The sequence below is a fragment of the Protopterus annectens genome, chromosome 8.part1 (assembly GCF_019279795.1).
Source record: "Protopterus annectens isolate FY-2018-M chromosome 8.part1, PAN1.0, whole genome shotgun sequence".
NCBI lineage: Eukaryota > Metazoa > Chordata > Ceratodontiformes > Protopteridae > Protopterus > Protopterus annectens.
In genome coordinates, this window is record NC_056742.1 from 443,767,798 (window position 1) to 443,790,888 (window position 23,091).

The window sequence follows — 23,091 nt, forward strand, 5'->3', positions numbered from 1 at the left end:
TGCAATCTCCCTCGGAGCCGATGTGGACTTCGGTTCCGAAGTGGAAGTGTCTGAGCGGGCAACCCTCATCGGCTCCGAAGGCAGTGGAGCCGATGAAGGTGACACGCCTCTCGATGCCCGAGCTCTCGACTCCAAAGCCAGAGGAGTCGAGGCTGGAGACATCGAGGCAGACCGTTCCGCCCTCGGCTCCGAAGTCCGTGGAGCCGACGGAGAAGCCTGCCTAGACTTTTTGGCTATCGGTTCTGACGGGCTGGTCGGAGCAGACGATTTTTTCTTCTTGCCAGTAGGAGAAGAAGAGGATAAAGCTTCCTCAAAAGAAGGGGCAATGAGCCCTTTTAAAATCAATTTGTTTTTCCTCTCTTGGAGGACTCGAGAGGAAAAAGCGTGGCAAACGCTACAAGACTCCTGGAGGTGTTTGGGACCTAGACAATACACACACAGGGAATGATCATCCGTTATAGACATCTTGTAACCACACTTGACACATTTTTTTACAACCAGAAGGTCTATGTTCTTTAGACATGGTTTTAACAAAAATTTAACAACAATTACAGACAAACAATTAACAGCGACAACTAGGCTCTAATTTAAACGCCTAAGGTAGGGCTAGGCCCCTCTAACTTAAACGGAACTCTCCTACCAACAAATATACACAATCGACCACAAAAAAGTATCAAAACACAATCATACAACAACACTAGCCGTTAAAACAGCTTTTGGGTGAATTTTAGAAAGAAATTTGACAGAAAAAGTTTCTGACTAGAGGTACTTAGCTCAGCCAAGTCCGAGACCACGTCTATGCTGGAAAGCGGCAAACGAGATCTGGGGAGGTAGTGGTGGTGCATCCTGGGATATGAGGTGACTCAGCCAATAAGAGACTGCGTTTTATTGTATAGCGCCGAGTCGGAGCCGAGGATCGGCTCCGAACCCATCTGTAGAGAAAGTAGGCGAGATAGGATCACATTACATCTGAAGGTTTCCACAAAAATCACACAAGGGCACTGAGGCGTGTCTCCTAATGGAAATGCCTGAACCCACCACCCTTGAAGTACCTTCAGCAGCATGAGATAACAGCCTCATGGAAGAATTGAAAACGGATTGAAAGGTAGCCAAATGTTTAAGTAATTAGTATTCCTTTCCTTGGAAGATATGGACCCACAGACAGATTTGGTAAGCTACTTTATCAAATCTCTCTGAAGTCTGGTAAAGTGTGCCAAATAAGTCAGTGCCCTAACAGTGAAAGTCGCTGATGCATACACACACTTCCCAAATCTGTCCAGTGCCCTAGACTCCCTGTTAAAGGGATGGACAGATAAACTCTGTTCCGCTAGTTCCTCCCCCATGATTGCAGCAACAACCATGGCATCAACAGGTACTCCTTTACTCCAGTATAGGAAGTCTATGGGTGGCACAAGGATCTTGTCTAGCCTCTTAGGTATACACACAACTGTGCCCGGTTCCTTCCATACTCACTGAGAGACTAAATCTATAAGCTCAATGATGGGTGGAATCACCCAGGAGGTAAACACAGGGTAGATACAAAAGCCTCCAGAAACACAGATTCCTCTTGGGAAGGATCATCAGGGGGATCAACCACCCCTTTTGTTTGAGGAGCTCCTAGATATCTCCAAAGGATACATCATCAGGTGGTAATCTGGGGGGACACTTCTCCTCATAAAAATCAGTCTTTTACATGACAGACTCTTGAGGGGAGTCTAAGTGCCTCCTTTTACACATTGTCTTCTGAGGTACCTCCTTGGTGGGATGCCCTGGGGAGCTATCAGAAGTGGTAACTATATGCTGCTGGGTTGTCTGGAAACTTGGTTCCATCTGGCTGTCCCAGCAGAATGGATGAACAAGGTTCTAGACGTAAAATCGAATGAGACAAGAAAGTCTGATCCTAACATGGCAGGGTTGCAAAGGTAGCGTGCCTAGGGGAAGTAAAAACTGACAGATCTGACAAAACATGCTCCCGAATCATCAGCTTCCACCATCCTGCAGGCAAGCCACAGAGAGAAAAATGCATTTCTTATAATTATTCTACACAAAATGCATATTAACTTACAATTTTTTCACCAAATAGCTTTGATGAATTAGTTAATATTTGTTCATGTTAAAAATGATACTGTAGTACAGATGCATATTTATGCAAACCACAAATACTCATTGTAGTTCTAAGTGTTTTATAATTGCATTCTAATATCAAGCTGCAAGTGTATTAACAGATGACTGAAGGTAAAGAAAGTGCTGAAGGGGTGCTACAAAGACTGGTTTCTGAAAGCAGGAAAGAACACAATGCAAAAGATTTTGTTTTATGCAAGCTCTGACCTTCTCAGGATGGGATGGGTAGTTAAAAGGAATGTTGGGGAGATAAAATGTTACTAGCACTGAAATTTATAAGGTCAAAAACAAGACTGGTTGCCAAGCCAGGTGGCTTGTGTTTTTCTAAAACATTACTGTTACTAAAAACATGATTAAGTGTTCACGTGCAGCACTAAGTGAGAAGCATGAGGGTCTGCAAAGACCCTATTTGCTAATGCAAAAATTCTGCATGCAAGTTACTGATGATAAAAATTATAAAACCTGTGTGACTTTGCTGCTTGGTGAGACTGATTTTTAAACATTATGAAGGCAGTCTCCCAGTGCTGACGTATGTGGATTTAAATAAAATGAAAATGTTTTGCACATCCTGAAGAGTTATTCTTGAATCAAGACTAGAAGGTAATAATGTTTTAAATACAAGACACAGTCCACCAACCACAAATGTAAAAAAACGATAGGAGCCAAGAATCCACACTACAGCACTTAATATTAGTTTCGTATTAGAAACTTCATCAGAATACAGAAATACTTAAACCATATACATATATATAGATATATATAGATATATATATATATATATATATATATATATATATATATACACACACACACAGATAGATATATATATATATATATATATAGATATATATATATATATATATACACACACACACAGATAGATATATATAGATATATATATTTGTTGTTGTTGTGTCTTTCGGCTTTTCCCGGTTAGGGGTCGCCACAGCGGAACTCTGGTTCGCTAATGATTGGCAGTAGATTTTTACGTGCTGAGTTGCCGGCCTTGACGCACAACCTTCAACGAAGGAACGCCCATTCATGCATGTCTCCACACAGAAGAAGCTCTACTGAGAATCAAACAGGGCGTCTTACTGCGAGGCGACAACGCTACCGCAGCACCACCACCGCAGTATTTTATATATATATATATATATATATATATATTTATATATATATATATATATATATATATAGATATTTACACATACATACACACACACACATACACACATACATACATCTCCACGGAAAATAATTTCCAGTTCCTTCTAGGCTGTAAAGCAGCATTTCACATTAAAATCAGTTCCTGTTACTTATTGCACTCCATATATTGAACCTTGTGTTGCAACAATGTACCCCCCATATCACTCAAAAAACCATTACACACTTTTTAAAACCATCACAAATCAACAGGTGCACCCGCCTTTCAACCACTGTATATATGTAAAGAATGAATATTAAAATTTTATATAAACATCATTGATAAAGATGTAAAAATATAAAAAATGAGTACAGAAAATGAAAAGATGTAAAGGTATAACAGCCATTATTGCATAAAATTTTGTGCTTTTAATCTTAAAATTTAACTAATTGAGATAGCACTGTTTAACCCAGGGAGCTCAGGTGGTTGGGAATGGTTCTCAGTTGCCATCTCAATTCTTTTAGTTCCAAAAAATCATTAACTGGACCCCCACCCCCCTCACCCACTGCAGCCTGATTAATGACTGTGAAACTGAATTTATGTCCCTCATGTGATGTAATATGGACAGCTAAAACATTTTTCTTATCCTTAATAATGTCGTAATTTTGCTGATAAATGCGTGTCCTTAACATATTGATAGTTTTCCCTATATAAAAACAGGGACACGAGGTACATAATGCCAAATAAACCACAGCTTTGCTGCTGCATGTATATTTGTTTATTCAAATAAATCTTGCCATAATGTGGGACTATAACCTCTTTCCCCACTTTGATATCCCTACATTGTAAACAAAATCCACATTTCACCATTCCTTCACCCTTCCTGTTCTCTTTCCAGTTTCTCTCAGTGATATTCTTCAGACTCTGGTCTCTCTCATGTATTATTTTGGGTGCTGGTCCAACTAATTCTAGTTGTTCTCTATGGACCCTAAAAATTCTCCAATTATGTGTTAAAATCCTTTTTATGTCAAACATTAATTATTAAAATTAAAAATAGCTAATTTATCGGTGTTGTGACTCTCCTGTGTTCTATTACTTACCTCTATTCCCTGTGTTTTTCCTAGAAGGGGTGAAAACAAACCTTGTTCTCTCTTCCTAACTTCCTGAAATATATTTCCAATAAACGCCTCAGGGTAATCTCGAGTTGCCGTTTAAATTCAACTTGCTCCAATACCATCCTTGCTATACGCACCTTCTGTCCCTTAACCAGGGATTTCTTCTGATGGATGGGGTGGCAACTTTTGAAATGCAAGAGGGTATTGGAATAAGTTGACTTCCTATAAATATTTGACAAATTCGCCTTTGATTCTATTTTTTTCTATACTATCTAAATAGTTAACACTTTCATTGGTTATTTTGCTGGTAAATTCGAGAAAGTTAGTGCTAGTATTTATGAACTCTAGAAATTCTGCTATTTCCTGTTGGCCTTTCTTCCAAAACACATCATCCAAGAAGCGGCCATAAAATGTCCAGCCTTCAATGAATACCCTTTTAAACACTATTGCTCTTTCCCAAAAAGCCAAAAACAATATTTGCAAAAATGGGGGCATGTGCTGCCCCCATAGCCACTCCTTTGGTTTGCCTGAACAATTGTTCCTCAAATGTGATGATGTTTGTTTCTAGAACTAGTTCCATAAGTGCCCTTATAGTTAAAACACGTTCATGTCTTAAGTCAGTATACTGACATAAAAAGACATAGAACCACTCTAAACCGAAGTCGTGTGGAACTATCAAAAATAAATCTATTATGTCTATAGTGACAAATATTAAATCACTGTATTTGTCCATAGTAATTTTCTTTAAGCAATCCCAGGAGTCTTTTAGAATCCAGGAACAATCCTTGAGTACATTCTTCAATTGGCTGTCTATAAATTAGGGTATGTCTTGGAGGCTCTTGCATCTACTATTGGCCTCAATGGTGGGTCCCGAAGGTTCCTGTATATCTTCGGCACCCCAAATATAGTAGGAATCTTTGGATGTTTTGTTACCATGAACAAATGTTCTTCTCTGATGTCCGTATTCAATACCATCTTATCTATTACCACCATCCACCTTCCTATACGCAATAATCTTTTCATTAATGCTGATTTCATCATATGTATCCGTGTACAATACACCTAACATCTTAACATATATATTTCGGTTCATCCCCACTACCCCTCCACCTTTATCTGGCTTAGCGACCTTAATTTCAGTACTGTTACAGATATCATGCAGAATTTCCATTCCTTCACTAATCATATTGTTTTCACTGTGCGTTCTCCTTTTGTTACTTAACACTTCCCTAATGTCATTTTCACACATCTTTTCGTACAATTGTACACTAGGGTTCGGGGGGGGGCGGTAAAAACACTAGGCTTTCTACATACATTACTATTAATTTGTGTATGTGCAGTACCTTCAAAATAAAAATCAAAGTTTATTTTTCTTGTAAAAAGTTTTAAATTTATCAAAACTTCATAGATGGTTGCATCACTATTTGGCACAAAAGACCATCCTTTTTCAAATAAATCTGCCATCTTCCCATCAGTATCCAGGCTGCTGTAATTATAGAGTTTGAAATCCCCGTATTTATTAGTGACAAACAGTGTTTAAGTCATCTATTAAAATCTCCTGTAAGAGGTCTTCCCCCTCCCTTTGCCCCAGTTGTTCTGATTGTTGTTGTAGGGTGGGTAATTGTTGTAAAAGCCCTATTCTTTCTCCCTCCTCTGGTTCATCAGTCGTTCGGACCTCCTAAGAGGGGGATACTCTAAAGGGTCAAGACTGCATCCATTAGCATTCTCACCCTCATGAGTGACATTCATTTCTCTTTGTGTATCTAAATTGTCCTCCCTCAGGTAACTATTCTGTCCCGGGGGGGTGCCCCTTCTCTAAACTCCTTTTCATCCATATGTAATTTACAGCTCTTTCTACATTGAATTTCATTTATATTGTCATCTATACGTGAAAATATTTTAAAATATTCATGGTGCATAGAAGTTAAACAATAAGTCATCATGCAGATTCCTATCAACAGTTTTAATACTTTCCATTAACTTCAACATTTTCCCGTCATTATCTTTAATTATTAAATTTAACAATTCACACACTTGTTTATTGTACATTTCCACAAGTTCTTTATGAAAGGAAGAATCCCTTACCACGCCAGTAAGATATTTCCAAAACCTTAATCCCTTTGGAATGTGTTCAGTTCTCACACATTCCCTCAGGTAACTACTTTCAGTTTGTAATTTGCGATATTTCAATGTTAGGTCCTCAAAGTCTTTCAGCTGCTCATTTAGAGTTCCGAAATTGCGATTGCTGCCTTCCGAAGCACCATAAGAGCCCATCCGCCAGTCCTTTCCTACTTCAAACTATGGAGACGTGTTGCGCCCGCTGTAAGTATTGACGTCGCTATATGTCGCTCCATGCATCGGACTATGCAAATCACTGTTCTCCAATTGGCTCATATTCCCTGAACGTACTCTTTGAGCCGGGGTAATGCCAATAGTATTAGGAATACTATCCCCTAGTCCTGAGTGCTGCCCATCACTCGTATTAGTGCCATGATCACGATAGTTAACCTGTTGACACAACTTCTCCACAAGACTGGTGAGGTTGACTACTGTTGTGTTTAAAACACCAAATGATCTTGCCAGCTCAGTCATAGTAAGTTCAGGTGTATCGCCTGCCTCCATATCTCAACAAATGAAATACAAGTCACAGTCCACCAACCACAAATGTAAAAAACGATAGGAGCCAGGAATCCACACCACAACACTAACATTAAGTGCTTTCGGTTCATAATAGAAACTTCATCAGAATACAGAAATACTTAAAACCCCACCTATATATATGTCTCCACGGAAAATTAGTAATAGTGCCATCTCAGTTAGTTCAATTTTAAGATTAAAAACGCCTTTTATGCAATAATGGCTCTATTCACCTTTACAGCTTTTCATTGTTTCATTTTCTGTATTCATTTTTTATATTTTTACATTTTTATCAATGATGTTCATATAAAATTTTAATATTCATTCTTTACATATATACAATGTTTTAAAGGCAGGTGCACATGTTGATTTGTGATGGTTTTAAAAAGTGTAATTTTTTTTTTTGAGTGATATGGGGGTTATATTGTTGGGACACAAGGTTCAATGTATGGAGTGCAATAAGTAACAGGAACGGATTTTAATGTGAAATGCTGCTTTAAAACCTAGAAAGAACATGAAATTATGTTATTTTCCGTGTAGATATATATATATAGGTGGGGTTTGAAGTATTTCTGTATTCTGATGAAGTTTCTATTATTTAACAAAAGCACTTAATATTAAAGTGTTGTGGTGTGGATTCCTGGCTCCTATCATTTTTTTACATAATTAATAATGTTATTCATGTATATTTTAGCTGCACTTTAACACCACCCAAGGAGAGAGCTGGAGCCAAGCTATCTAATGCCGATGTTCCAAGGGGAAGAGATGGCTCTGAATTTCAGAGCAGACTCCAACACCATAGAGCCGGAATCGACGCTTCAGCTCAGAGAGCTGTCCAGCTACAAGGTAATTTGGAACAAACTCAGAGAAAGTCTGCGTCAGACACCAAAATCTTCACATCTGAAGATGACAACCCCAAGGCTTTTCAATCAAATGTCTCCAAAATGGAAGGACGGATCAGAGAAGGAGATAAGATAGGTGGTGTGGTTCCTTGCATACTCTCTGGCCCCGACAGGACTCCCATTTGCATTTGCATCCTGAGGAACTTCCTCTTCATCATATCCACATCTGCTTTTGATAGGCTCCTGGAAGACCAAAGAGAGGAAGCAGGAGGAAGCCTCAAATGTCATACAGCAGACTGCTCAAGAAATGGTGAAGGGAGTTTGGATGTGATAGAATCCAAGATCAAAGCCGGAAAAAGGATATGAGGGGATCTTAACTTTGGATATGGGACAGTCGGATCCGATTTTCTTGAAAGTTTAGCTGGTGGCTCCACAGATGGAGCAGAGGACAAGGTAGAAGCTGAATGGCAATTTGGGGATCTCTTGCAAGAATCTTTAGCAACAGATTCTCCCTTATCTTGTTTCTTGGGGTTTGAGCCCCAACAGCAGTTGAGGAATGTTTGACAGAATTAGATCCCACAGAATCAACTTGCTCTTCCTGTCCACCAGCAGTGTGCAAGTTGGAAAGAATACACATTTATTCCCATCATGTTACTTTTGGCATGTGTAACAAGTAAGATGCTAATGTTACATCTGATGGCCAACTACTGCTGTTCGATGTGGTGAGATTCTCTGATGTCATCTTTCAATGATTAACGCGTTCGATGCTGTCATCTCACTGAAGTGAGGTTTGATATTTTAATTGTTTTATGATACAACATGAATCCAGCCCCAGGCCTTGAGATAATGTCCAGTTTGCAATGTTGGACAAAGTTATGTAACATGGGCAAAGTTGCAATAGCACAGATTTTGTCAAATGAATTTCTGAAAAAGGCTGCAGAAGTAGCCAAAGGCCTCATAGAAAGAGCCTTAGTTCTGCATGGCAAGGGATGGCTGTTAGCAGAATAATCAAAGGTAATACAGTCAGAAGTCCAGCTGGAAAAGTGACCTTGGAAATTTTGGAACAAAGCTTTGTTTGCTGCAAAGGACACAAACATTATTTTCTAAGGTTTTATATCTAATGTATGAAGTATGTACTCCTCCTTGTTTAAATGACTTAGGGAGAGAGTCTGGTAATTTAACAGACTGTTTCAAATTTGTTTCAAGTTGATTTTAGATGCCACCTTGGGGAGAAAGGAAGGATTTGTGCAAAATGAGATTGTGTCTTTGGGAAACACTAAGTAAATGACAGGTCATATAACTCTGAAATTCTTCTGGCCAAAGGTGCTGCCACTAAAAATGTTTTCTAAGAGAGAAATTTCAAGGAAACAGACGATACTGACTCAGAAGGAATTTGTTAATGCATCAAGAGCAAAACGGAGGTCCCACAGAGAAATCAAGTCTTTAATCAGAGGACGCAGTAGAAAAGTTCCATTTAGAAAGGCTTTACAAAAGACAATTTAAAGCTAGACAGCAAGCCTCAATACCTTGGTGAAAGTGGAAATTGTGACAAATTACACTTTGACGGTTGAAAAATTGGAACCTGAAGAAAACCGCTGCTAGAGGAAGAGTACTATTTTGGGAATAGATGCGTTAGACAGGTTTATTCCCCAGCAGCTGTCCAAGCTAGAAAAGTTTTCATTTGTTCCAGTACACTCTACGGATGCGCTGTTTCTGGGATGCAGAAATAATCTGTATCGCATCATGTGACAAGGACGGGTCTTTAGCCATCAGTGGACTTTAGCCATCAGTGGAATGGCAGAAACCAGGTGGTCAACTTGAGGTGGAGAAGTTCTGGATGAAAGCAACATGGAAGGGGGAGAAAGTATCTTTTCTGGGATCCAACAGCTTGTTTGGGGGGGAGGGGTGATGTCAGGCTTCGACAGAGGCAAACATTTGTCAAGGCTAAACATGGGCAATGAGGAACACCGCAGCTTTGCATCCGTTTGCCTTCTGTATGAATTTGGACATTAGGGAAAGAGGAGGAAAGTCCCCAGTTAACCACTGTAACTACAGCACCTCTTAGGGACTTGTCCCTAAGTAGATTAGGGCAAAGTAGTTGCTGCAATTGGTGTTCTTTGGGAAGACAAAAAGAACTCGAATAAGAAACCCCTGGCACTAGAAAATTTAATGTGCTATTTCTGGAAAGATCATGAATGAGGAAAAAGAATGGATCTACTGAGCATTCTGGCACGGCAGTTGGCCCTCCTGGGAATGCACATTGCTATCAAATAATAATGCAAACCACTGCCTACTACCACACTCTCATGTCTTCTCAGCCTAAAGGGTAGGACCTGGTTCCTCCCTGCCTGTTGATGTTCCGAACTATCATCATGTTGTCAGTTTGTATGGAAAATGACTTCCTCTTCCTGTCAGGGTGGGTCTGTAGGCCAGGATCCCAACTCTGTCATATCAGCTTAAGGATCTCACTAAAACTGATATCTTCCAGAAGGGACTGGAGGAACCCTCTCGATTAAGAGAGTCTGAATCAGTAGTGACTGGTTCCATAGAGGAGCTAGAATAAGAAGTTATGTACCTACCATAACGTTCTATGTTTGTTGTCCATCTCATCTGCATTCTTGCTGGTTGGGTTCGGAGCCATTCACGGCTTTGACTCGGCCGAATACTAAAGCTCAAGGCTAATCCCTATCCCATGATGCTCTGGGCCACATCCCCAGATCTTGTTTGCAAGTGAAAGATTTAGACCAACTCAAGTAACTACACCAGAAATAAATAAATAAATACACGCACACACATATATATATATATATATATATATATATATATATATATATATATATACATACATACACACACACACACACACACACAGATGTTTGGCATGAGAGAATAAAACAGACTTCAAATCATCATATCTACGTATACAAGTATAGAATTGTCCACCAGTTCCTCCAGTAACACAGCATGGGGGTAGGAGGGTGGGACGCAAGAATGTAGGCAAGATGGACAACAAACATGGAATGTTACGGTAGGTACATAACTTCTTAATGTTATGTTGTCCTATCTCACCGTAATTCTTTCTGGTAGGGACAGCATCCCTAACACCTTTATCCCAGGGTGGCTCAGGAAAAAAGACTTTTCAATACAGTGGATCCAAAGGAAGACCTGTTCCGGGAGGCCACATCTACTTTGTAGTAAGTGATAAAGGTATGAGGTCTCACCCATGTGGCAGCTGCACAAAGAGTCTATAGGAAGTCTGGCCAAGGATGCAGAGACTCCTGTTGTGGAATGCCCTCTTATCTTCCCAGGTGGTAGTTTATTATTCTTACTGTAAGAGAAGGAAATGCAATCAGTAAGCCATTTTGACAAAGTTAATTTGGAAACTGGCAATCCTTTCTTTTTGTCAGAAAAGGACATAAAAAGCTGGTTGGATTTCATGAGGTCTTTTGTCCTAAGCAGCTAAAAAACATAACTGCCTATGCGCATCCAACTGATGCAATTTATACCCTGCCTTATTGCTGTAGTTTGGAAAAGACACTGGCAACTCAATGAATGGGTTTATATTATTCTCTGAACAGACTTTTGGAAGGAATGAGGAATTAGTTTTCAAGGATATCCTATCCTTGTGAAAAATGATACAAGGGGAACTAATAGAAAGAGCTTGTAATTCCGACACTCTTCTGGCAGAGGTTATGGCTACTAAAAAGTCTTCCATGACAAATGCTTCAAATCACAAGATGACGTCGACTCAAAGGGTAGCAAAATCAGCGATGTTAGAACAAGACTTGGGTCCCAAGGGACTGGAGAGGGTCTCAGATCAGCGGGTCTGAGTAAGAAAGTACCTTTGAGGAAAGCTTTACATAACCTATGAGACATAATAGGAATGCCCATTTCTTCAGTATGGAAATTAGAAATGGCTGTCAACTGAACTCTGAAGGTAGCTGCTGTAGCTCCATCATCAAAAAGTTTGGAAAGAAAATCTAGGATTGCAGTAATAGGAGCTGTAAAAGGTTCTATGTTCTGTCCCACATCCCAGCATGAAAGTCTTTTCCACTTACTGGAATACAATCTCCTCGTGGATGGTTTATGGGAAGAAGCGAAAATATGACTCACTGCAGGAAAAAAGGAGTAACACCTGGCTAAGCGTGGAATTGGAGCAGCCATGCTGTTAACTTGAAGGTTTGGATAGACGGATGAGTGGTTTAAGAGGTCTGGAATTGGATCCAGAATTCAAGTTCCCTCCAGCAGATGGGTCCGAAGAAAGTGGAACCAAACTTGCTGAGGCCAAAAAGGAGCAATGAGGATCATAGTGCTTTTCAACAAGCTGGCTTTCTGTAGTACTTTGGGAATTAGAGGAAAAGGGGGAAACGTACAGTAGTCCTGGGAACCAATCATGAAACAGTACATCCCTTGGTGACTTCCCCGGAGGAATGAGGGCAAAAGTAGTTGCTGCATTTGGCATTCATGGAAGTGGCAGAAAGGTCGCAGCAAGGCTGGTCCCATTTTTGGAAGAGCTTTTCCACAATCTCAGTCTTCAGGGACCACTCGTGAGGCAATAGAACAGCTCTGCTGAGTTTGTCTGCTATCACGTTGGATTTCCCTGGGATGTGCGTTGCTATCAGAAAACGATGAGAAGCGATCGCCCATTACCAAACTCGTTGTGCCTCCCGACATTGTGGGTAAGATTTGGTTCCTCCCTGCTTGTTTATGTTGTCAGTCTGAATTGCAACCATCCCTTTCAGTAGAGAGTCCTGAAATGCCTGCAACGTACAGAGCACCGCTCGCATCTCCAGAACACTGATGTGCAAGTGGCTTTCATGTTCTTGCCATAGGCCTTGGACTGTCATCTCCAGATAATGCCCCCCCACCTGATCTAGGAAGCATCCGTGGTCAGTACTGCATTTGGTTGAGGAAGGACAAAGAGGCAGGCACTGTTACAAGTGGTCTGTCTGTAGTCACCAAAGGAGATATTTTTTGCAAGATTCCATGATGATAATCTGATGTGATAGAGGAAGATCTTGCATTGACCACTGAGCAAATAGCAACCACTGCAGAACCTCTCATGTGTAGTCGTGCTAGGGGGAACTAGAAGAATAGCTGCTGCCATGGTACCTAGAACTTGCAGTACATATCTGGCCTGAACCACCTTCTTTGACATCAAAATCCTGATTTGCTGATGAAGGGACTGTATTCTGTCTGGGGTAATTTTACCATTCATATTTCTTGAATCCAGTTCTGCACCTAAGAAGGTAATATGCTAACAAGGCAGATTTTTTTTTTTAAGTTTACTGTGATGCCTAGTCTGGCACAAACTGACATTGTTTCCTCTCGTTCGTAGTAGTAGATGCTTGGTAGTGGTGGTGAAGAGCCAGTCGTCCAGGTATGGAAACGCACAGAATGCCCGACATCTCAAGTGAGCCGTGACCACTGCCATCCATTTGGTGAACACACTGGGGACTGTAGTGAGACCAAACGGCAGGGCTCGAAATTGGCAATGACTGGCTCCCAGCCAAAAAAGTGTCTCCTGGATCGCCTATCCATCTTTTTATGGTAGTACATATCCTGGATATCTATTGAGCACATCCAATTGCCTTTCCCGATAAACAGGAATATTGACTGCAGAATTACCATCTGGAACTTTGACTTCTTCATTGCTTTGTTTAGCTTGCTGAGATCTAGAATGGATCTCCAGTCCCGTGGGGTTTTTTTTGGAACCAAAAAGGAATCTTTAGTAAGTTCTGGATACCATTTGGTCTGCAGGGACCTCTTGGATGACTCTCTTTTCTAGCAATGAGAGTATCTCTTGTGTTGCATAGTCCTTTTGACTGGGTGGAACATCTGGTAAGGACTGGTTTACCAGAGGGGGAATGGAAAATGGTATGCAATAGCCTCTGGATATAATTGTTTGTACCCATTTGTCTCGGGAGATTTCTTGCCAGGCATTTGGGTACAGTGATAAGCAACGCACGACTACCTCCAGAGAAGAGTAGGCGGGTCTCATTTCAGGAGCGCTGGAACACCTTGCCAGAGAATTTATGTCACCCTTATTCTGCGGAACCCCTCTGCTGTGAGGTCAGCGTCTTCCATTATAACTTCCCCTCTGCCCCTGGGAGAAGAGTCACCACATGCATCAGAGAAACCTTTTTGGGACTTGCGGAACCACATCTTTCCGCCCTTTTGACCTTTGGGATAAGGGCTAGATGTGGCAGAAAAATGGACTCCGACGACAGATACGGTTTTCCCTTCCTGCTCGCACCTGGTCAAAGTATCTTTCACCTTTGCTCCAAAAAGGGATAAAACATCAAAGGGGGCGTTGGTGAAGGAAGACTTGAAGGGTTCAGCAAAGTTGCAAAGGCGCATCCAGGAATGTCTCCTCAGGAAAATTCCTGTTGCTGCTGCTCTACTTGCTCCATCAGCCACATATGAAATTAGTCTCATGGAGGAGTTTACAATGGAATTGAGGGTGGAGAGCTGAGAGGATACTTTGACTGCGGACCCCAAAGTTATGGTACCCTGAAGGGTATCTCCAAGTTCTTTGAGGAGATCCCTTTGAAGTCTCGTAAAATGGGTAAGGTAATTCAGCGACTGTAGAGTGAAGGCTGCTGAAGAAAAGGCACTTTGTCCATAGTCCTTGACTCTGTTAGGAAGATGAACAGATGAGGAAGTCTCAGATAGCTCTTTCTTGGTGGCCAGTGCCACCACCATCGCATCTACAGGGACACCCTTAGTCAAAAATGATTTCTCTGAGGGAGCAGTAATAAATTTGTTAGGCCTCCTCGGAACAGGCTCCATTGTATCAGCCGATGTCCAGGCCTTACAGAATATGACGCCTAACAGCTGGTCATATGGGGGAGTCACCCAGGAGGTAGAAGGGTGAGACCCAAAAGCCTCCAAGTATACTGATTCGTCTTGGGTTGGTGGGCTTCCAGCCACCCCTCTGTTTCAGGATCTCAAGGATGTCCTCAAATGAAACATCCTCAGAGGGGGACCGTGGGGACCCTTCACTGCTCCGAAGAGACAGAAGGTTGAGTCCTAGACGGAGCAGGTGGCTCCGAAACTGAGAAAGGAACCGAGCTCAACCTAGCCGAGGCACCCAGGGGGCAGAGTCAGATCAGACTGTCCACGCAGACTCTCCTCCCCGGACCCCACTGGCGAGCGTCAGCTCCTAGACTCAGACATCGGAAGAAGCAGAGGACATCAGAGCCAAAGTCAGAACCGAAGATTCCAAAGGTGATCTCGGTGCCAACGGTTCCACTACTATCGGATCAAAGCTCTATGGCTCTGAAGACTCCAGGGTGATCAGAGGAGGAATCCAAGCAAGAGTCATATGGGATGGCTCCGATTCGTTTGGGTCCGGAGACTACATTTTAGCCAGGGCTGGTGTTCAAAGCAATCTCTTCATCACCCGCTCCACATCTTCATCAGATAAACTCCTGGAAGAACGGGTGAACAAAGGACATCTGCCTCTAACCAGAATAGGAGATCTCAGCATCAGAGATATCAGCTCCAATAAAGGAGCCCGACTCCTCGATACTTCTGTCAGCTCCATAGACACATTTGGCACTGAAGAAGTTGTTCCAGGTCTATCGAAGTCAAGAGCCTTCGGTTCCGATGACCATCTTTTTTGGTGGCTCCAAAACTGGATCTGTCGTAGCCGGGCTTTTGGATGAGACTGGGCTGAAGAAGGGGAGGAAGATTTGGAGCTCTGAAAGTTGTATAAAGCTTCCTGAAAAGGCCCTTTCAATAAACCCCTTTCCATCAGTTTATTCCTGCACTCATGGAGCACCCTGCTATTGAACCCATGACATATGGTGCAGGGGTCCTGTAAATGGATGGCACCAAGGCAACAGACGCAAATCGTGTGCCCCTCCGTAAGACATTTTTTGTGTGCATTTATTGCACTTTTTGAACCCTGTCTATGCTCCTTGGGTTCCTTTTCTCTATCCTTGTCTTTGGACATTATGCGGCTCTGAAAATAAAGGCCTTAACTATACAAAACGGTGTAACTAGATCAACAGCAAAAACTCTATAAAGGGAAAAACTACTTTTTTTTTTTTTTTTTTAATTAATAAGAAGCAGAAAGATGAAAGAATTCTCTAACTTAAATGGATTCTAACTTCTACACAGACACGACAAGGAAAACACTGGGGGAAGCGGCCCTCTAACTTAAATGGGCCGCAAGAGCCCTCTAAGTTAAACAGAAACTCTCACCGGGTTGGGAAGGGGATTTCTAACTATGCTGACCTAATGCAGACAACACGAAAACAAACTCTCTAGAAAGGTAAAGGGAGTATAAAGAGAAAAAATAGACTGAAAAAAATATATAGTTAGCCAACGAGCCAGCAGGAACACTTCTCGATCACTTGAGCAGAAAACGAGATCTGGGGATGTGGCCCAGAGCATCATGAGATAGGGGTTAGCCTCGAGCCAGTGGAAGCTCTCGAGCTTTAGTTTTCGGCAGAGTCGAGCAGTGAATGGCTCTGAACCCAACCAGCAAGAATTACGAGATAGGACAACATAAGATTTAGTTTTTAATTAAGTCAGTCGTGCGATTATTGGATGTTATATAACTGTTATAGAGGAACAAAAGTGCTCAACCTTTAGTTATGTACTTACCATAACTTCGGATGTATGGGATCCATCTCGCCTACATTCATAACTGATGGGCTCGGAGCCGATCCATCGGCTCCGACTCGGCCAACTAGTACACTAGAACGAAGTCTCTTATTGGCTGGGCTACCCTATATCCCAGGATGCACCACACCTACTTCCCCAGATCTTGTTTGTTCGCTTTCATACTTACATGCAACCCAGAAAACATAGTAGTTACTACAACCAACTAGAGTTCTTCAAGAAAGATCTCCAAATAGAACTACATCTCCTCTAAACCTCAAAGGAAGGGGGAAGGAGGGTGGGTACGTATGAATGTAGGCGAGATGGATCCCATACATCCGAAGTTATGGTAAGTACATAACTAAAAGATGTAATGGGATCCTATCTCGCCTACATTCATAACTGATGGGACAGCGTCCCTAGTACCTAAATCCCGGGTGGCTCATTGGAAAACACTCCTGAGAACTGTGGAACCAAAGGAAGCCCTGCCTCGAGAAACCACATCTAGTTTGTAATGAGAAATAAAAGTGTGCGGAGAAGTCCAGGTAGCCGCAGCACAAATATCATCTATTGAAAATTTGGAGTGAAAAGCTACCGAAGTAGCCATTGCCCTGGTAGAATGAGCCTTAACTGGAAAGGGAAGCTCTTTGTTCGCCTGTGAATAAATGAAAGAGATGCAATCTTTAATCCATTTGGCTATGGAGGTTTTTGCCACTGGTTGACCCAATTTGTTTATTGCAAAGGAAACAAACAGTTGATTTGATTTCCGCGTCTGAGCGGTTCTATTCAAATAAAAACGCAGTTGTCTATGGACGTCCAATTGATGAAGAATATATTCTGCGTTATTAGAGAACTCAGGAAAAAATACAGGGAGCTCTAGAGTCTGCTGAATATAGAAAGAAGAAGCTACCTTTGGTAAAAAGGAGGGATTTAATTTCAAGGACACTGTTTGTGAAAAATCAAATAGGGGGGATCAGAACAAAGAGCTTGAAGTTCTGAAACCCGCCTGGCCGAAGTTATGGCCACTAAAAAGGCAGTTTTCCAAGACAGAAATTTCAAATCGCAGGTAGCAGCCGGTTCGAAAGGGCGGGCAGTTAAGGCAGCAAGAACCATATTTAGGTCCCAGGGGGGAACAGGGTGAGATACTGGGGGCCTAAGGAGCCATGCTCCTTTAAGGAAGGACTTACAAAGTTTGAGAGACATCAATGAAGGTTCAAAAGAAGCATGAAAATTAGAGATAGCCGCTAGCTGAACCTTAATCATAGAGACTGAAGAGCCCAACTGAAAAAGAGAGGCCAAGAAATTCAAAACCTCCGATACTGGGGCAGTAAGGGGGTCTATGCCTCGTTGCTGAGCCCAGAAGGCGAACCTTTTCCATTTGCTGGAATAGAGTTTGACAGTGGAAGGTTTATGAGAAGAAGACAATATGTGGATCACCTCCGGAGACAGAGAATTGTCTCGGACTAAGGATGGAAGCGGAGTAACCAAGCCGCCAACCTCAAGGACCTGAGAGACGGGTGAAACCATCCCGACTGATGAGTCAACAGGTCCGGCACTGGGTCCAAAAACCATGGACCTTCTACCGCATGCCTCTGTAGGAAGGGAAACCAAACCTGACGAGGCCAGTGCGGGGCAATCAAAATCATCTCGCTCTCCAGGCAAATGGCCTTCTGTATCACTCTCGGCAGGAGGGGAACCGGAGGGAAGGCATAAAGAAGACCGGGGGGCCAACTGTGGGTCAGAGCTTCCCTGGGAATCTGTCCCTGAGAGGGGATCAGCGTGAAGAACTCTCTGCACTTCGCATTGTGGGGGCTGGCAAACAAGTCGCAGCGAGGGAGACCCCATTTGGCGAAAATTTTCGCAGCCACTCTTTGGTTGAGGGACCACTCGTGGGGTAACAGAATGGTCCTGCTTAATCTGTCCGCAATCACATTGGATTTCCCCGGTATGTGCGTTGCCATTAGAAAGCGGTTGATACCTACCACCCAGTGCCAAAGTCTCATGGCTTCTCTGCACAGTGGGTAAGACCTGGTTCCACCTTGTTTGTTTATGTACCAAACCACCGACATATTGTCGGATAGGATAGCAACCGGACCTTGCGGGAGAGCGTGATGAAGAGCTTGTAGTACTAAGAGTACCGCTCTCATCTCCAGGATATTGATATGCAAATGCGCTTCCTGGAGTTGCCATGTGCCTTGGACCGACCTGTCCAGGTAATGACCCCCCCACCCTACCTGGGAGGCGTCCGTGGTCACAGTGGCAACGGGGGATTGAGGAATAAAGGGTCGCCCCTGGTCGAGATTGGATTGGAGGAGCCACCAACGCAGATCTCGACGGCAACTCTCCGTGATCATGACTAAATGGTCCAAGGGGAGTTCCTGGTAGGACCATTGAACCGACAGAAGCCATTGCAGAATTCGCATGTGGAGTCTGGCTAAGGGGACTAGGAGTATAGTAGACGCCATCGAACCCAACAGTTGTAGGATCTGATGGGCCGGAGCTTTTGATAGGGGGAGACAGGATCTGACTTGGTTTTGTAGAACCTGAATTCTTGCTGCCGGTAAGAAGGCGCGCATGCTTCTTGTGTCTAACTCTGCGCCTATGAAAGTAATACGCTGAGATGGCTGTAGTACAGATTTTTGCCAATTGAACTTAATTCCCAAGAAACGGCCCAAGGTGACCGTGGTTTCGAGTGCCTGAGATAGTTGATGCTCGGAGGTGGCAGTAAGGAGCCAGTCGTCTAGATAAGGAAACACTTGGAATCCTAGACTCCTCAGGTGAGCAGTCACCACTGCAAGACACTTGGTGAACACCCTGGGGGCTGTGGTGAGACCAAATGGCAGTGCTCGGAACTGGAAATGACTGACTCCCAGGCGGAAGCGCAAGTGTCTCCTGGACTCTTGAGCTATCAGAATGTGATAGTAAGCGTCCTGGAGATCTATGGAGCACATCCAAGCATCCTTCTCCAGCAGTGGGAGAATGGATTGAAGGGTGACCATTCGGAATTTGGACTTTTCCACAAAACGATTCAATGAACTGAAGTCCAAAATGGGCCTGAAGTCCCCCGTCTTTTTTGGCACCAAAAATAATCTTGAGTAAGTTCCTGATCCGATCTGGTCGGTGGGGACAGGCTGGATGACTCCTTTTTCTAGCAGCTTTGAAATTTCTATTGCTGCCTGATCCCGCTGACTGGGTGGCACGTCCGGGATTTCCTTTAAGGGAAGGGGGCGCTTGACGAAGGGAATGAAATAGCCTCCGGTTATAATCCGAAGCACCCACTGATCGCTGGTTATAGTTTCCCAAGCTTGTGGGTGTTCCATAAGCGACCCCGACTGGCTCCGGAGCCGCACAGTCGGGCAACAACTCAGGGACGCTGAGTGTAGGAAGAACCACAAAAGGAATCGCGGTCTCCTGAGTTACGGGGCCCTCTGCCGCCTCTGGGGCGGCGTCTTCCTGAATTTCTCCCCCCCTGCCTCTGGAGGGGGAATCACTGGGTGGAGTAGGGAAAGACCTCAGTTTTTCTGAACCACATTTTCCCTCCTCTCTGGACCTTGGGGTAAGGCCTAGAGGGAGCGGAAAAACGGGCCCCAACGGCAGTCAAGGTCTTGCCCTCCTGCTCGCACCGAGTTAGTGTGTCCTTCCACCTTGGGTCCAAACAAAGATGACCCATCAAAGGGGGCGTCGGCGAAGGAAGACTTGAAGGCCTCCGCAAAGGAACACAAGCGTAACCAGGCGTGTCTCCTGAGGGCAACGCCTGTTCCCGCTGCTCTACTCGTCCCTTCGGCCGCATACGAAATGAGCCTCATGGACGAGTTTACTATGGAAAGTAAGGTAGTCATCTGGGCGCCAACAGTGGGGGCTAGCGCCTCAGGTAGATTACCAGTGAGGGAGTCACTTAGCTCTTTAAGGAGATCCCTTTGGAGCCTGGTAAAATGACATAAATAGTTCAGCGACCGTAAGGTAAAGGCCGCTGAAGAAAGGGTACGCTTCCCGTACCTATCCATGCTCCTGGAATCCTTATTAGGAGGGTGGATAGACGTTGAAGCCTCTGCCACGTCCTGCTGTGTGGCAGATGCCTCCACCATAGCATCTACGGGAACACCTTTGGTAAGAAATTCCTTCTGGGGGCTGAAAGAAATTTATTAGGTCTCGCCGGCACCGGTTCCACAGAATCAAAGTGTTCCCAAGCCCTTCGAGAAACCAAATCAAGGAGTTCATCGAAGGGCGGAGACACCCAGGAGGCGGAGGGCTGGGCCCCGAAGGCCTTGAGGAAGACTGACTCCTCAGCGAAAGGGGTTTTGGCCTGCCAATCTCTCCTCTGTCTCAGAATCTCAAGGATATCTGAGAAAGAGACATCATCCGAAGATGATTTAGGGGACCCTTCCGCGTCATCGAGGTCAGTGTCCGATGTAAGAGACTCATCTTGGGAGTCCACGTGCTTCCTCTTGCACAATTTCTTCCGTGGGGGCTCGTCCGAAGCAGATTCGGATGGACCCCCCGGAAGAAGGGAACCCCCGATGGGGGTATCCTCAGGCCCTGGGGCCCCGCTGCCAGGGGACTGCAACACAGCAGAAGCACCAGTCTCCAGGTCTAGGGACGGTGAGGTGGAAGCCTGCTGAACCGGCAAAGGCATGGCCAGCGCGCTCCTCATGGCCTCAAAGGCCGGACCTCCAGACTCCATGGAGATCAGTGGTCTAGAGGCCACGATGGCACTGGGAATTCCAGCAGCCGATGCTCCGAGGGGAAGACTAGGTACCGAGGCACCCAATCCCAAAGTGTTCCCCTCGGCCCGGCTGAGGAAGTCCCAGTCCCAAACCCTGAACCCGAGGACAGGGTAGGAACCATAGTCGGAGCAGACAGACCTCGAAGGGGTCTCGGCTCCGATTGTACGGCTCCGCATTGCTCCACCATCACCGACTCCAACGGCTCCGAGGAGGTTGGAGGAGGAATCGAATGTTTCAGAGGGGGGATCGGCTCCGAAGCCAACTGGCCCGGAGCCGAGACCATTTTAGCAAAAACTGGAGACTGGAAGAGCCTCTGAATAACCCTATCCAAATCCGAGAGTTTTGAGGATTTAGAGGAGGTAGACAATGGACGAGAAGACCTTCCTCTCGGCTCCGACAATGTAGGGGACCGGCTCCGAAAAGGCTCCAACACTATCGGCGCCGGTTCCGCCACGGCATGAATCACAATCGGCGCCGAAGAAGCCTTCTTCGGAGCCGAGGGGGAAGAGTCTGACCTGCACACCTCCACCGGCTCCGAAACCATTGGAACCGATGGAGGTGATTCGCCTCTCGATACTCCAACCTGCGGCTCCGAAACCAATGGAGCCGAGGAAAGAGGTATCGAGGCAGACCCTTCGACCCTCGGCCCCGAAGTCAGTGGAGCCGAGGAAGAAGAGGTCGACTTATGCTTCTTAGCAGTCGGTTCCGACGGACTTGTCGGCGCCGACGCTCTTCTTTTTAGAGGGAATAGGAGAATCCAAGGCTTCCTCGAAAGAGGGCTTAATAAGACCCTTCAAGATAAGTTTATTTTTACGCTCTTGAAGAACCCTAGAGGAGAAAGCATGACACACACTACATGTCTCCTGTAAATGTTTAGGCCCTAAACAATACACACATATCGAGTGACTGTCTGTAATAGACATTTTGTAATTGCACTTAGTGCATTTTTTAAACCCTGACTTCTGCTCTTTGGACATATCAAAAGAAGGCAGTATCTAAAGTCAAAAAATTAGCGCCAACTACAAGGGGCGAGAGAACAGGCACGAGCTCTCCTGAGGGAGATTTTCCTCACAAGAAAAACACAGTAAGCACGCACAACAACAACAAACGGGCAAAGGCCCTCTAACTTAAACGGGCTTTGCCCAGAGAAAAATAAAGAAAAGACTATCAAAGATAGGGCAAAGGCCCTCTAACTTAAACGGGCCTTGCCCGACAGTGAAGTAGAAGTATCAACGAAAATCACTTCACACACAAAGAACTATTAAGTACACAAAATACAGAAAATAGCCGTTAAAAACAGCTGTTTTGTTAATTTCAGAAGAAACCCCAAGGTCAAAGACCAGAAAAAGGTAAAAAAATAGACCACTTAGCTCCAGCCAAGTCGAGACCACGTCCTGCTTGTAAAGCGGCAAACGAGATCTGGGGAAGTAGGTGTGGTGCATCCTGGGATATAGGGTAGCCCAGCCAATAAGAGACTTCTTTCTAGTGTACTAGTTGGCCGAGTCGGAGCCGATGGATCGGCTCCGAGCTCATCAGTTATGAATGTAGGCGAGATAGGATCCCATTACATCTTATTTTATTAAAGTTTAGTTTTTGGTATGCCTTGGTACTTTGAGTCAGTGTCTTTCACCACAGGAATTTGTGTTTGGTCCATAGGAAAATTAATGTCTCCTTTTGCACATTCTCTTTCTTAGAGCACTGGGATGATGCGAGTCAGAGTCCTCACAGGACTAACTCTGCAAATAAAGACTTCTTGAGGCCTATTCCTCAGCTCTGACACTGGGAAGCATAAACGGGCTGATGCAGAGACTGAAGGGTGTCCTGAGGAGCAGTTGACACCAGAGAAACCTCTGAGCTAGTTTCCTGAGAAGACACTAGAATCCTCCCCAAAACCT

The 23,091-nt window shown here is 44.0% G+C and overlaps 1 protein-coding gene and 1 pseudogene across 4 annotated transcripts in view; both read right to left on the reverse strand.

Moving 5' to 3' along the window:
* LOC122810061 overlaps window positions 1-5,629 on the reverse strand; it is a 47,428-nt pseudogene extending 41,799 nt beyond the window's left edge.
* Window positions 1-23,091, reverse strand: part of LOC122810396 (solute carrier family 12 member 4-like) — a 2,349,234-nt gene that overhangs the window by 1,354,010 nt on the left and 972,133 nt on the right. The gene's annotated exons all lie outside the window — the stretch shown is intronic.